The sequence below is a fragment of the Electrophorus electricus genome, chromosome 8 (assembly GCF_041902795.1).
Source record: "Electrophorus electricus isolate QZ-2024a chromosome 8, ASM4190279v1, whole genome shotgun sequence".
Taxonomy (NCBI): domain Eukaryota; kingdom Metazoa; phylum Chordata; class Actinopteri; order Gymnotiformes; family Gymnotidae; genus Electrophorus; species Electrophorus electricus.
Window position 1 is genome coordinate 24,382,501 of NC_137504.1, and position 15,771 is coordinate 24,398,271.

General features: G+C 46.5%; 1 protein-coding gene across 2 annotated transcripts in view; it reads left to right on the forward strand.

Annotated features, from left to right (window-relative positions):
• LOC113586853 (neuronal migration protein doublecortin) overlaps positions 1-15,771 on the forward strand; it is a 50,474-nt gene that overhangs the window by 15,308 nt on the left and 19,395 nt on the right. The window lies entirely within an intron of this gene.

The following is a 15,771-nucleotide window of genomic DNA, read 5'->3' on the forward strand; positions in this document are numbered from 1 at the left end:
TGGCTGGCATTTCAGGTGTCGGGTATGGAGCAGAAACAGTTTCATCGGACACTGGTTACAACGCCGGACTTTGGCCTGCATATCAAACCACAAACTTTGTCTTGATTTGATTAGTGAGCAATTTGTGTTCAGCTTGCTTTGCTAGTTTGTGAATTTCCTTTGTGTGTGTGTGAGTGTGTGTCTGTTTCTGCATTTGTGTGGAAGAGGGATCAGTTTCATAGTAAATAAACTGAAAAAAAAAAAACAGTGCATGGTTGCTCACAGTAGATCTGTTGAGCTCTGCAGAAGATAAGACTTCATACAACACACACAGTCCAGTGCAGACGGTATGATCAGGGATCATTGTGAGCACATACACTCTTATACATGGTGAAATGAACTACGGCGACTAGACCCCCCCACCAGATGATACACAGTGGAGCTGAATGCGAGAGATTCCACTTCCTGCTGCCACGGTAGCACCCACCGTACAAACACTGATTCTGGGATTTAGCAAGCCATCTTTTCTTCCTGTGATGCCCTCTTCAGGGAGAGGTGTAATATTATGGATAGTGTTACTGTAAATAGGGCTACACTGCTCCATTTGACTGTTCTACTTCTGGTTATCTGCAGGGCTTGTGCCCGCGCACGTGAGTGTGTGTGTGAGAGACAGAGAGAGAGAGTTTTTGACACAATCATTTATCATGCTATATCACTTCTGGTCCAGAAGCCTCCTCCTTTTCCAGAAGCCATTACTGAACGCACGTCATACCTCTATCCAGCGACGTATGCGTAACCATAGAAACAAAATAAAATCCCATCATTTTTCCAAGGTCATATCGTCTAATGTGCTCCAAGGAGAAATGTCCTCGCGTGCTCATATCTGTGTCACATGATCTACAATTCTTATAAAGGACGTATTTAAGGTTACATGTCCACAGGTAACAGAACCTGATTGTTTCATTTTCATATGAATCTTAAAAACATGAGAGAACATACTTGTATAAACGTCACGAATGTTTTAAATTTGCTTAAAATATATCTTATATGTTCAGCACATTGTCTGGGTTTGGACAACTGTGGGTGTATTGCACACTCACCTTCAGTTACCTCCAATCCCAATGCTAGTTGTGATACCAGCCACGCCCACTCTTTGGTCCTGTCCAATCAGGTATGTTCATGGTACGCTTCTCAAGCACTGTTTCTCAGAGCAGAAACCAAACCACTGATCTGGTTCTTACGGCCGGTGGTTCAGTGTCATGCTGGAAACACCCAGGATGAGTCATCGATCCTGTTTTGTTCATACACTCAAGCTGTTTAAAGGGCCTTAATCACCCACATTGACAAATCAAGTCCATCCACAGGCTGCCTGTTACAATACAGGAGGGAACACATAAAATGACACATATAAATAACACAGTTTTTACATGTACCAGTGTACCATTGTACTGGTGCTTTTGTAAGATTACAACAGTTAACAGGATAATGCTTGCCTATCCGAGTGTGTTCAGTCATATCCATGACCAGTAGCATCTATATTTGATGTGTTGTCTACGGAGAGGCCACGGTGAAGAGGCTACATCTTGCAGAAAGCAGGTGCCACTAAGCGACCGATGGTGTGGCTGTGGAGCTCTGACACAGTGTGTCTCTCATCCGAAACCCTGGAGTCACAGCCTTTAGAATCCACATAGCGTGTGTCATCCATCGTGACCGGTCTGAGTCCCTTAAAATGCACACATGCTTGCGTGTTGAATATGTCCGAGGTCACATACCGTTCTTTGTCTCTTGAGTCATGGGGGTGGGGGATGGTGTGGTGTGCAGTGAGTGCGCAGTGATCTGGTCTGCCAAACCACCCCTCACTTACCCAGTGGACTCTTCCTGTCCAGGTGGTCAGTTCTACTCATATTTGTCTCTAATCAGATTGGAATTCATTTTTTTAAAATTCATATTTAAGCCAGATACATTCTTTCAAATGTGTACTCTGACATTTGTATACGTACATGTGCATGTACATGTGCCTGTGTGAACACACACACATTGTGTGCACAATTATTAGGCAAGTTGTATTTTGAGGATTCATTTTATTATGGAACAACTACAGTGCTCTCGGTCAATCAAAAATATTAATAAACCTCAAACCTGAATATTTAAGAAAGTAAATGTGAGGTTATGGCTTTCCTAGGAGAATATCTGTGTGCATATTTATTAGGCAACTATTGGTGTGCAATATTATTATGCAACTAAATGAAAAATGGAAATTTTCCCATCTCACTTGTTTATTTTCATCTGTTAAAGTGAGAATAATAAACACATCTTAAAATGTACAAATAAAACATTTTTAAAAAGTGACCAATATAGCCACCCTTCTTTTCAATAACAGTCATAAGCTGTCCATTCATGGAGTCAGTTCTTAATCTGTTGACGATCAACTTTTTATGCAACAGCAACCACAGCTTCTCAGACACTGTTCAGAGAGCTGTACTGTTTTCCTACATAAAAATCATGATGATCTTGAAAGATGCAGACATTTTCCTGTACTGCTGCTTGAAGAAAGTGTCTTCTAAAAACTGGCAGTAGGTTTGGGAGTTGATTTTGAGTCCATCTTCAATCTGAAAAGGATCAGCTAGCTCATCTTTAATAATAGCAGCCCATAGCAGTACCCCACCTCCACTTGCTGGTGTCTGAGTCGAAGCAGTGCGCTGTGCCCGTTACTGATTCGGCCACGGGCTCATCCATCTGGGCCGTCAAGAGTCCCTCTCGTCTCATCAGTTCATAAAACCTTCAGATATTTCTTGGCCCAGTCTTGACATTTCACCTTGTTTCTTGTCCAGTGGTGGTCTGGTCTTCCTTACCTTGGCCATGTCTCTGAGTACTGAACACACTCCAGGTAGGTTGCAGTTCTGGAATATGACAGCACTGGAGGATAACGGGTTCCTGGTCGCTTCACGTTTGATTCTTCTCAAATCTTTGGCAATTCATTTTGCGTCTTTTTTCCTCAACATGTTTCTTGCGACCCTGTTGACTATTTGCAACAAAACGTTTGATGGTTCTGTGATGACGCCCCAATAGCTTGGCTTTTTTGCTGCCCACTGAAAGACTTTTTACAATTTTTGACTTTTCAGAATCAGTTAAATCTCTTTTTGGCCCATTTTGCCTGAGGAAAAGAAGCTGCCTAATAATTATGCTCCCCTTGATATAAGGTGTTGATCTGCTTAGGCCACACCCTCCCTCATTACACAAATACACATCACCGGATATGCTTAAATCTAATAGGCATTCATGTTTATACACCTTGGAGTTGGAAAATATGCATAAAAATGATGATATGGGCAAAATACTCGCCTATATATATGTATATATAAATAAAATATCTGTGTGTGTGTATGTGCACCTGCATGTGCGTGCATGTATGTGTGTGTGTGCGTGTGCATGCGTGCATGCGCACGCGTGTGTACATGTGTGCATGCGCGCGTGCGTGCGTGTGTGTGTGCATGCGCGCGCGCGTGTGCATGTGTGTGCATGCGCGCGCTCGTGTGTCCGTGCATGTGTGTGTGCGTGCGTGCGTGTGTGTGCATGTGTGTGTGTGTGCATGCGCGTGTGTGCTCGTGCGTGCATGCGTGTGTGTGCGTGCGTGCATGTGTGTGCGCGTGTGTGCGTGTGTGTGTGTGTGTGTGCGCGTGTGTGTATATATGTGTGTATATATGTGCGTGTATATATGTGCGTGTGTGTGTGTGTGTATATATATGCGTGCATGCGTGTGTGTGTATATGTGCGTGCCTGTGTGCGTGTGTGCATGCGCGCATGTGCGTGTGTGTGCGTGCGTGCGTGTGCATGCATGCGTGTGTGTTTGCGTGCGTGTGCGTGCGTGCGTGTGTGTGCGTGCGTGTATATATGTGCGTGCGTGCGTGCGTGCGTGCGTGAGAGAGATATGGCTGTGGGGTAGTTAATCCTTGTGGCTGTTCCTGATAACATCTGATTCCAGCAGCAGAGTCGGAAGTGTTAGTCCCGTTCTTTATCCGCCATTCCTCTTCCTTTCTCTCGTCTGTCTCCTCCACCCACCACGTTTTCTTTATCCCTTTCTTGTATGTGCTCTCTCAGGCGTGTCATCATGAATATTCTCCTTTTGAGGGGATAAGAATTATAAACGCAGGTTTCTCCTGCAAAATGGAGATAGGATGGAAACGTGTCCCTTTACCCACCTGCAGGGATGGGGATTACCCTGGGTTGTGTAGTTCTGCCTCGTTCAGCTTTAGGACTACACATTTAATAGTAGACACACACACACACACATACACATACACACACACACACACAAATGCAGCGCATGCTTGTCCTCCATGGTGTGTCCACCAGATCAGTGGTGATGTCATTGATCTGACAGGGTGACGGTGATGAAGTTCTTGGGTCAGGTACAGGGGGTGTGGCCACTGTTCCCAGTCTGTTGGCCTGGCCAGAACCTCAGAGTGGGGGTTTTCCCTTTCATTCACCAGTCCTGTCACGCCAACACTCATGTCACTCCGCAGTAGCTCAAGCTAGAAACCATGAAACCATGAGTACAGGACTGCTTTACACAAGAAGACTGTGACAGGTCTGGGATCAGCTGTTGGTCTGTTACTATAACGGACCTCATGTGCTGTATGATACAGGCACCACTGCCCTGCCAAATGGCCACAGTCTCAGTATAACTGCGCTCCGAGACTGGTCTGGAGTCAGTCTGGAGCTGTGGTGCGGCACAGCCTGGATGACTTTCTCCTCAGACTCTCTCCCTTCAGCCCAGCTTGCTCAGACAGGAGGAGAGAGGCAGACAGAAGGAGAGAGAGACAGGAGGAGAGAGGCAGACAGAAGGAGAGAGAGACAGGAGAAGAGAGAGACAGGAGGAGAGAGGCAGACAGAAGGAGAGAGACAGAAGGAGAGAGGCAGACAGAAGGAGAGAGAGACAGGAGGAGAGAGGCAGACAGAAAGAGAGAGAGACAGGAGGAGAGAGGCAGACAGAAGGAGGGAGGCAGACGGAAGGAGAGAGAGACAGGAGGAGAGAGGCAGACAGAAGGAGAGAGAGACAGGAGGAGAGAGGCAGACAGAAGGAGGGAGGCAGACGGAAGGAGGGAGGCAGACAGAAGGAGAGAGGCAGACAGAAGGAGAGAGAGACAGGAGAAGAGAGGCAGACAGAAGGAGAGAGAGACAGGAGGAGAGAGGCAGACAGAAGGAGGGAGGCAGACAGAAGGAGAGAAAGACAGGAGGAGAGAGGCAGACAGAAGGAGGGAGGCAGACAGAAGGAGAGAGAGACAGGAGGAGAGAGGCAGACAGAAGGAGAGAGAGACAGAAGGAGAGAGGCAGACAGAAGGAGAGAGAGACAGGAGGAGAGAGGCAGACAGAAGGAGGGAGGCAGACAGAAGGAGAGAGAGACAGAAGGAGAGAGGCAGACAGAAGGAGAGAGAGACAGGAGGAGAGAGGCAGACAGAAGGAGGGAGGCAGACGGAAGGAGGGAGGCAGACAGAAGGAGAGAGAGACAGGAGAAGAGAGGCAGACAGAAGGAGAGAGAGACAGGAGGAGAGAGGCAGACAGAAGGAGAGAGAGACAGGAGGAGAGAGGCAGACAGAAGGAGAGAGATACAGGAGGAGAGAGGCAGACAGAAGGAGGGAGGCAGACGGAAGGAGGGAGGCAGACAAGGAGAGAAAGACAGGAGGAGAGAGGCAGACAGAAGGAGGGAGGCAGACAGAAGGAGGGAGGCAGACAGAAGGAGAGAGAGACAGGAGGAGAGAGGCAGACAGAAGGAGGGAGGCAGACAGAAGGAGAGAGAGACAGAAGGAGGGAGGCAGACAGAAGGAGGGAGAGACAGGAGGGGAGAACCAGACAGGAGGAGCTGCCAAAGTTTCACTCTCTCCCTTCCTCCTTGGCTGTCTTTCCATCTCTCCTTCTCCCTGTTCTTGGTTGTGTAAATGTGTTTTCTTGGTCATGACTAATCACGGAAACACACTCACACACACACACACACACACACACACACACACACACACACACACACATGCATGGCAACACACACGCACACACACATGCAAGTACACACACACACACACACTCACACACACACGTTAGGTATACATCCCTGTCTGAAGACCATCCCACCCATTGTTCTGTGATGGGAATAAATGCTTCATTGGCCTGTCTCTATCTGCATCCCACAAATCTTGTTCAGCTCACCAGTGGAGGCTCTTCCTTGTGTGTGTGTGTGTGTGTGTGTGTATGTGTGTGTGTGTGTGTGTGTGTGTGTGTGTGTGTGTGTGCGTGCTGAGGAATGAGGACTGTCTCTCTGACTGAAGGTCTTACTCATGTGCACAAGTAAATTGAACATGTAACTTATTTCAGGTGATGAAAATCCACATCATTAAGTCCTGCACAGAGTTAGAGAGGATTTCAATGCAAGAGACTCCTCTCCTCCCATCTCCTCCTCCCCTCTCATCTCCTCCCATCTCCTCTCCTCTCCTTCTCTCCTCCACACCCCTCCTCTCCTCTCCTCCCCTCTCATCTCCTCCCATCTCCTCTCCTCTCCTTCTCTCCTCCACACCCCTCCTCTCCTCTCCTCTCCTCTCCTCTCCTCTCATCTCCTCCCATCACCTCTCCTCTCTTCCCATCTCCTCTCCTCTCCTCTCCTCTCATCTCCTCTGCACCCCTCCTCTCCTCCCCTCTCTTCTCTTCTCCTCCCCTCTCCTCCCCTCTCTTCTCTTCTCTTCTCTTCTCTTCTCTTCTCTTCTCTTCTCTTCTCTTCTCTTCTCTTCTCCATCCTTAAGCAGCTGCTAGGGCTGGTTGCTAAGCGACCAGTTGCCTGCACAAAGGCAGAGCCCAGCTGGGCTGGACTAGTTTGCCAGTTATGCTAGTTTCCGCCAGAAGGTGTGTGTGTGTGTGTGTGTGTGTGTGTGCGTGCGTGTCCTGGCTGTGTGTATATGTAATCACACATGAATGCGAATTTTTGTGCCGACCGTGAAGATGTGATCATGGTCATAAGCTTCAGGATTGTTAAGTGTGTGTGTGTGATATCTGGCGATATCAGTAACCCTTCCTCCCACTGTGGGCTCTGCCACCTCCCTGGCTCAGCAGTGACATGACGCTCCTCGTCCTGGACGCACCGCTACTCTGTATGAGTAGAGACCTACACCCCCTTTCTTTCCTGTCTGTCATTCTGTCTGTGAATGCAAAATGCCACCATTTTCTCATCAACTGCCTAGACATTCAAATGAACCCACACTGCCGTGTGTGTGCGTGTGTGTGTGTGAATATCAGAGAGAGAAAAAAGCCCTGATTATGTGGGAGGACTCAGGAGCTGCTTAACATTTCCTGAAAGAGTGATAATGACTTTCTCTCTCTGAACACGAGGGCTTCTCTTGTCCCTTTGTGCACCCCTCTCCAGGAAAGAGCCATAGGAACGGAGCGAGTCAGAGAGAGAGAGAGAGAGAGAGAGAGAGAGAGCGAGATGAGAGTAAAATCAGCAGGATTGTTAGATCATTATTTCCCTCTTTGCGATGCCTGCGTATCAGACTGGAGCTCAAACACGCTATTTCCTTGTCAGAAGAGAACATATCTGACTCACATCTGACTCATTATCTCTGTCTTTATTAAACATGCAGCCACACTTGTTTTGTTGGGTATTTTTGTTTTGTTTTGTTTTTTTTTACATTACTCTTTAGACAGCAACATACGGGTTTCGTGGACGTGGATGGAAAGTTCATATTCTGTCCCTGTTTGGTGTTAAAGGAGCAATTAGTCATTTTTACCTTCCAAAAGTAGTAAACAATATTAATGAAAGGGATTATTTATTATTTTTACATTTTTTCTATAAAGTGCAGCTCACTTGATATTACAATGCGTTGTAGTCTTCAAGTGAACCAGTTTATGCTCCACAGAGTGGGTCTCCAACATAGAGAGAGGAGGAGAGGGGGGGGAGAGAGAAAGAGAGAGAGAGAGAGAGAGAGAGAGAGAGTGTGTGTGTGTGTGTGTGTGTGTGCCTGCACATCCATACCACTGCACAGCTTAATGTTCTCAGACGCTCCTCACCAAGCTCTGCACAGGGGCCCCAAAAGCACCTGCAGAGTGAGGAGGTGCCTGCAGCCTGACTAATGCATCCAGGGCTCTGGGGAAATTAAGGCAACATATGGATTTTTAAAATGAAGTAAAAATAAAACACAACTGCACTGAAGCACGCACACACACACACCCCCCCCGCGCATGCACGCAGACTACATATATGGATTAGCACTGTTAGTATTGCCAAACACCCAGGAAGAGAGTGGGGGAATTCACTGTGCAGGTGTGCGAAGGTCCTGCAGTGTGCGTTAGCCTTTGTCTGCCAGGAAATTAGCATTCCGCACTGGCTCCCGGGGGCCACGGTGCAGCCTGCAAGGTCATGATGTCATCCTCCTGTACATGCAGTCCCCAGCTCACCCTGCCTGCTAGTGAAGACACAAGGAAGGCCCAAGCTTTATTTCAGCGCACTGACAAAATCAGGCTGCGGCTCATTGAGATTCGGATGACATCACTGGCAGCCAATGAGAGACTGCCGTTCGGCCCATAAGCAAAAGAAAAAGGGAGCGAGAGGGGGAGAGAGTGAGAGAAGGAGAGAGAGAGGTAGAGAGGGAGGGGGACTGGAAAAGGTCGCTTTCCCCCTTTTCTCTTTTTCTCTTGTTTTTCCCTTCGATTCCTGTTTTTGCGGCGAAAGAGAACGAGCCAGAGCATGTCGCCATGGCGACGGCGGGTCTGCCGAAGGCGATACGTTGCGCTAGTTGCCGTGACAATAGCGGTACCGAAAATACGCTGAGTGGGGGCTTTGCATCAGGCGTGCAGACGGGCGGACCCGTCCCAATCCCCACCGCGCGCGCTTGCTCCCGCTACTGCCGATCATGCAGCAGCTGGTGACCTGTCTCAGTCCCCACCATTCACTGCACTATAGATGTGTGTGCTGGCCACGTTTATTCACAGTGGGTCAGAAAATCTGTGATCTCGTCTCAATTCTCACCACACCGCAGTGCTCCCTGCAGTCTGGACTCCCAACACCTCCTTCATCCGTACAGCGTGCACTCCAACACTGCATCTCTCTATCGCCCCTGCAGTCCAGTGCAGCTCAGCATCTCACAGTGCAGAACAAAGTTCTGACCCTTCCCAAATTCCGCCCTACACCCCTAAAGTGCGCCATATCCGCCCCCTACGGCAAGCCGAGAGAGAGAGGGAAGGGGTGGGGCTTCCCTGTTAGCTAAGGGGCTTACAGAAGTGGCGCTGTTCGTTTGCTTGGAAGTGTTGGGTAAATTTTGCATTGTATGTTACTCTTTGTTTATGTTCATGTGGGACATATTCAGGGAGACTAAAACCGGCGTGTGCGTGCGTGTGCGCGCGCGCGCGCGTGTGTGTGTGTGTGTGTGTCTGCATCCACACTGAATTAATCACGTTGGGTTACACACACCTATCAAACGCATTCACTCCCCACAGCCTAGTCTGCTGGTGGTTTCCATAGCAACTGTGCCACCATGGTGACAGGATCTGTCGGCAGCTAATGGCATCGTCAGCAGGCTGCTGAGCATGACCTCAGAGGTCACAAGAAGTGCAGGAAGCAGCTGTCCTCATTGACTCAGCAAAAATGCCAAACAGATGGATCATTGGATAGATGTCTAATCAAAGGAAGACTCTAAAAGATGTCATGGTGACTTGTCTGATCTGAGACCTGCACTCCTCCTTTAGGTCCTAGAGACAGATCTGATTATGCTTGATCTGAAGCCAGTTTTGTTACATATGTATACAGTGATGAAATGCATTCTAGGTTCCATTAACAGACATCAATGTGGGTACCATAAATGTACATCTGACTAGATCTGATCAGAGATCGGTTTTATTCTGACATCCTCATTCTATTAAATCCACCCTCAGAGGGTTTTGAATATAATGCAGTACTAAGTAATGAGAACGTAAGGAAATGATGTCCCCTTGCATGGCCACGGCTAAGAGCGGAGGAGGACTGCCCTCCCTCTGTCCTCTGTAGTCCAAGTCTCCGATTAACAAGGTTGCAGCGTTTCCTGTTCTGGTGCATCTCACACACAGTGATATGGATGGAAGACAAAGGAGGCAACATCCGATAGAAACCACGTTGCTAATGACTCCAAGCCAACAGAACACTTCCTCTTGTTCTTTGTCTATGTCTAGTATAGCTACCCCTCACCCCCTGTACACACACACACACACACACACACACACACACACACACACACACACACACCTCACACATACACACATTCAAGAATGAACACACTCATGAGGCAAATCAAGAATGCAGTGACAGTATCCTTGGTAACAGTGAGAAGCAAGAAGCTGTGCTTGTGGAAACGCGCACACACACACATACACAAACACACACACACACACACACACACACACACACGAGTTCACTGGGTTCATGAATGATGTAGCACTTCATCAAGGAGAGTCTTTATAAAACCTTCTTACGTTACTCACACATCCTCCGATTTTACACACGCTACAGACTGTGTGTGTGTGTGTGTGTGTGTGTGTGTGTGTGAGAGTGTGTGTGTTTGAATTTCTTCGATAGCCCTGTCTTACTGCAGTGCTTGCATTACCAGGCAATGCTTGTGATGTAAAGGCTGAGTCCAGCACACAATATGGATCATACGGAACATCCTGTTGTAAATATGTAACTAATCTCTGTAATTATTTATCCTTTAAATATATATGCTGTAACTGGTATGCATGGGGTATGCATCAATCAACCAACTAACTCCAGGTCTTTCAGTCTCTCTCTCTCTCTCTCTCTCTCTCTCTCTCTCTCTCTCTCTCTCTTTCTAACCTGTCACTTGGGCAGCCTTGTCTTTCATCCTCCCATCAGCGCTGACAGTGATGCGGTAGACCTTTCCCATGATTCCTGTGTCCTTTGAACTTCTGTTTGTGGTTAGCAACACCGAAGGTTCCCATGGATGTCTGAACCAGTGAGATCTCTCTCCCTTTGATGTACCCAATGGGACAGTGTCTTTTAAATACTGACTAAGAAAGAGATCGCCTGAACAGGGCCACTACTGTCACTCAGCTGTGTCTGGGACTTTTTTTTTGTTGTTGTAAAGCCTGCATTTCTTAGTTCTCTAAGCAAACACTCTGCTGCATGAAAAAAATTCTACCATTGTATTATGTCTTCTTTCAAAAAGGACATCCATGACCTGCAGATGACCTTGTTCAAAGCCAAGTCTATTCACTCAGTCATTCATTCATTTGTTCGTTCATTCATTCCTTCGTTCGTTCATTCATGTCCCAGCAGCGGTGTTGTTTAGCATTTCCTCTGCGATCTTCTTTACCTCTCATAGCGTAGCGTGATTCTTTGTGGTTTTGGGCTGACACTAATAGCAAAATTGTAATTGCTCCTTTTTATTTATTTATTTTTAATTTTAATGTTGTTCTCCCATCACGCTGCCTCCCAGTCTGGCTAATCCTTTGTGCTAGGACCACGCCCTGCTCCCAGCATCCTGCGCTGAACGCGGCCGTTGCGGCGCAGTATCAGCTGGGAGAGCAGGTGCTGCAGGGCAGAAGTGTGAAGCACCTGTTACTCTCTGTGTTCCTGTTTTCCTTTCTGTGCCCTTCCTTCATTTGTTGGTTTTGTTGTTTTTGGTAGTTTTTTTTTTAATGGGGATTCTAGGAGAATAGGAGATGGGAGAATAAGATCTTTGGAGCACATTGTTTTTCAGAGAACATTATACAGTACCTTTGAAACAAATGATACAAATGTAAGAATTTGATGTTGTCCATTGCAAAGTGCAGCTGAATGAAGAATTAAGGAACGGACTGAGTGGACATGAGAGGGAGAAAGAGAGAGAATGCTTCAGGCTTCCTTTTCTATTATTGTGGCGCTTTGCCCATCATCTACTCTTCCCTGCCACACTGCTGAGGAGCAAATTACACTGATAGATCACTATGATGATGACACAGGTGCTTTCTGTGCTCTGTCACTGCCAAACACACACACACACACACACACACACACACACACACACACTCATACACTCACACACACTCTCACACACACACACACACACACACACACACACTCACACACACACACACACACTCTCTCACACACACATATACACACACTCACACACTCTCACACACACACACTCAGACACACACTCACACACACACACACACACATACTCACACACACACGCACACACACACTCACACACACACGCACACAAACACTGCAGGATTTGAGGATATGAAGGTCTATACATGAGAAGAGAGAGACAAAAAGCCCCCCACTACAAATGTTTTTTATTTAATTGTTTATCAATCTTTATTATGTAGTATATTTTAATGAACTGAACTGAAGTTGGTTCATTTTAGCTGTTTAAGAAATTCTTATATGAAATTGAAACATATATTATATAATATCCTGTAGACAGTGTTCATTGTTGTCTTGTATGATTGGCTGATAATGATTTGGTGAGCTTTGTCGCTGATGCCCGTGCTGTAACTTATTTATTTTTGGTGTGTCTGTAACACCGTGAGAGGAGCGTTGGGATTGCACAGAGTCGAGCTGGATCTGAACGCGTTCTCAGTGCTCTGTGTGTGTGTGTGTGTGTGTGTGTGTGTGTGTGCGTGCGTGAGTGTGTGCGTGTGCGTGCATTTGCTATCACTCTTTTGACACTTCTGTCTGTGTTCATCATATGTTGGTAAGTGAACTCTTGTGCTCTAACTGTGACCCTAGACTGCATTAGCTGGCAAGGGTTCAGGTGCCTTATGGTCTGACTGCTCTTTCTCACTGGTTTTTCACCACTCGTGTGCGTAAGTGTGTGTGTGTGTGTGCATAAGTGTGTGTGTGTGTGTGTGTGTGTCATGGATCTCTCACCAAACCTGTTGAATAATGTTCAAAATTATTTTGTCAGTCTGCCTCCTCAAGCTTGAACCAGGGACAAATGTTAATTAAATGAAGATTAAATTAACCTCAGAATTCAGATTAGGCTACAACTGAATTCAAAAAAGCCCTCCAATACTCTTATTATAATCCTTAATTACTTAATTTGATTAGAAATCCTTTTTAATGTGATTAATAACACACCCAGTATATGTTTAATAGACACAATTTCCATGCCTTGTGCTACACATACACATGCTGCCACAGATGCATGCACACATTTGCAGAGATGCTGCCTTGCTTTAGAGGGTTTCGCTGACACTGCACACACACCACATTCCCTTGGATGTGTTTGAACCCTCCTGCTTAACTCAGAACTCTGCAGCGATCCTTCGGTTAATACAGCGTGACCAAGCTTCTCTCTCTCTCTCTCTCTCTCTCTCTCTCTCTCTCTCTCGCTCTCTCTCTCTCTCTCTCTACCTCTCTCTCTCTCTCTCCCTCGCTCTCTCTCTCTCTCCCTCTCTCTCTCTCTCTCTCTCTCTCCCTCTCTCTCTCCTCCTCTCCCTCTCTCTCTCTCTCTCCTCTCTCTCTCTCTCTCCCTCTCTCTCTCTCTCTCTCTCTCTCTCTCTCTCTCTCTCTCTCTCTCTCTCCCTCTCCCTCTCCCTCTCTCTCTCTCTCTCGCTCTCTCTCTCTCTCTCTCTCTCTCTCTCTCTCCCTCCCCTCTGTCGTTTTCTCCCCCCTCCTGCCATCTCTCTGCGTGTGTGAAGGTGTGGTTTCTGCAGCACGGGGAGAGACTGATTGCTGCACCCAGATCAGCCTCCTCCTCTCCCTCCAACGCAGACTCATGCTGCCTGCTGCTCTCTGCTCGGGTGGGACTCGGGTGGAGCTCGTGTGGGGGTTGCAGATGTCATTTATATATATATGTATATATACACACACATTATATATATATATACACACACATATATTATCTTGATCTCTCGTCCCTCTGCGCTCCTGCAAACATTCGCGCACACACACACACAACCCCCCACCTCCATGCCCCACCCATTGGCCCTGCTGCAGTAATTGCTGCTCTCCTCAGAGCAAGTGTCAATTAGCACAGTTGCCAAGACGATAGTGAGGATTGGGAGGGGTGCGCATTCTCTCCCCCTCTCACCAGACTGATAACTGCATAAATACATTTGTAATGGAGAGAGGAGGTTCCTCAAGGTCATGAAAGTGTATGGAAGAGAGGACGTTTGGGGGAATGTCTTCATTCTTCCGGCTCTGTTCCCGGCGCATGAGGAGCTGTGGGCAGATAAGTCCTAGGGAAGACTGATTCTGAGATATCGGATAAGATGAGCTCTGGATCATACCAGAGAACCCTAATCAAACCAGAGAACCCTAATTAAACCAGACAGGTTCATTGTCTAGATACAAAATGTAAAAAATATATATTGTTCATGAATAATACTGGTTATATCAAATCGCATCTTATAATGTTTACACTGCATGTTAGGTTTACACTGTGTCAAATTCCACAGTAACAGCCTCTTTTGTATTTAAAGGACCATGCTTTCAGTAGATTTATTTACATTTCCGATTCATGAAACGCAAAATGTAGCATGAATGTCTACATGATTTGTGTATTACTGAGCAGTATTCGGAGTAGTCTGTCGAACCCTTTCTGTTTTTTTGGAAGTGAAGGATTTGTTTCCTTATATGGAAATGAAGTGTGAGCCAGGGTAATAGAGTTCTTTGCCTCGGAGACTCGCCATATTCTGTTGTCATGGTGAATGGCTGGAATCTGTTGCCTTGGTGAATCATCGTGGAAAAAAAATATGACAAAAACTCAAAGCTTTGTTGTCCTGAAAGAGACAAACCTTAAAGCATAGCTTCAACCTCAGCGTAAACCTTAAACCTTAGCTTAGATCAGACTTTTACCATTCACCTTAACCTCAGCGTAAACCTTAAACCTTATCTTAGATCAGACATTTCCCAAGCAATGAAAGCAGGAGCAAAGAAACATAACAAAGGAAAAACAAACCAAAAAACACATGAACAGATAAGGCAGTCTGACAGCATGTGTGTGTCTGCGTGTGTGTTTGGGGGGGGGGGGGGGTATGTGTATGTGTGTTGCAGACATAGCTTTTTGTGAGAGTTGGTCCTATATTAGCATTCAGCTGTTTGCAGTAGAGGTACACAATACTGTTGGACCTATTTTATACTTGCACAGTTTATTAAATTACCTCATGCCTGAATGCTCCACATGGAAGTAGACTGTGACACTCTTTGTGTTTGTGTGTGTGTGTGTGTGTGTGTGTGTGTGTGTGTGTGTGTGTGTGTGTGTGCGAACGTGAAACTTTACAGCCCTTTTTGTTAAGGAAATGTGCTGTCCGATAGAGACCTATGCAAAAGAATTTGGACGTGTTGGTGTTAGATGTGTGTGTGTGTGTGTGTGTGTGTGTGTGTGTGTGTGTGTGTGTGTGTGAGAGAGAGAGAGAGAACATGAGTGTGTATACGTGTGAGGCATGAATCGCATACATGTAACAGAGAGAGAGAGTGTGAAAGGGAATTTATATGTGTGTGTGTGTGTGTGTGTGTGTGTGTGTGTGTGTGTGTGTGCATGTGTGTGTGCGTGTGTGTGTGTGTGTGTGTAGGAGTGGCATTACGCGAAGCCATGTGCTCCTGACAGCTGGTGAGGCTAGGGTTAGGACCAGTCCCCTCAGTATGTTTTTTGGGGTATTGGGTATGTGCAGCATGTTTGATTTTAAACTAAAGTTTGTAACTAACATTTTACGCTAACCTTTTAAAACTTAAAAGATAATAACATTTCTTTTTCTTTCTTTTTGTCACTGAGCATAGGGTTAGAATTAGGTTAAGGGTTAGACTTATTCCTATTACATATAGGCTGTTAC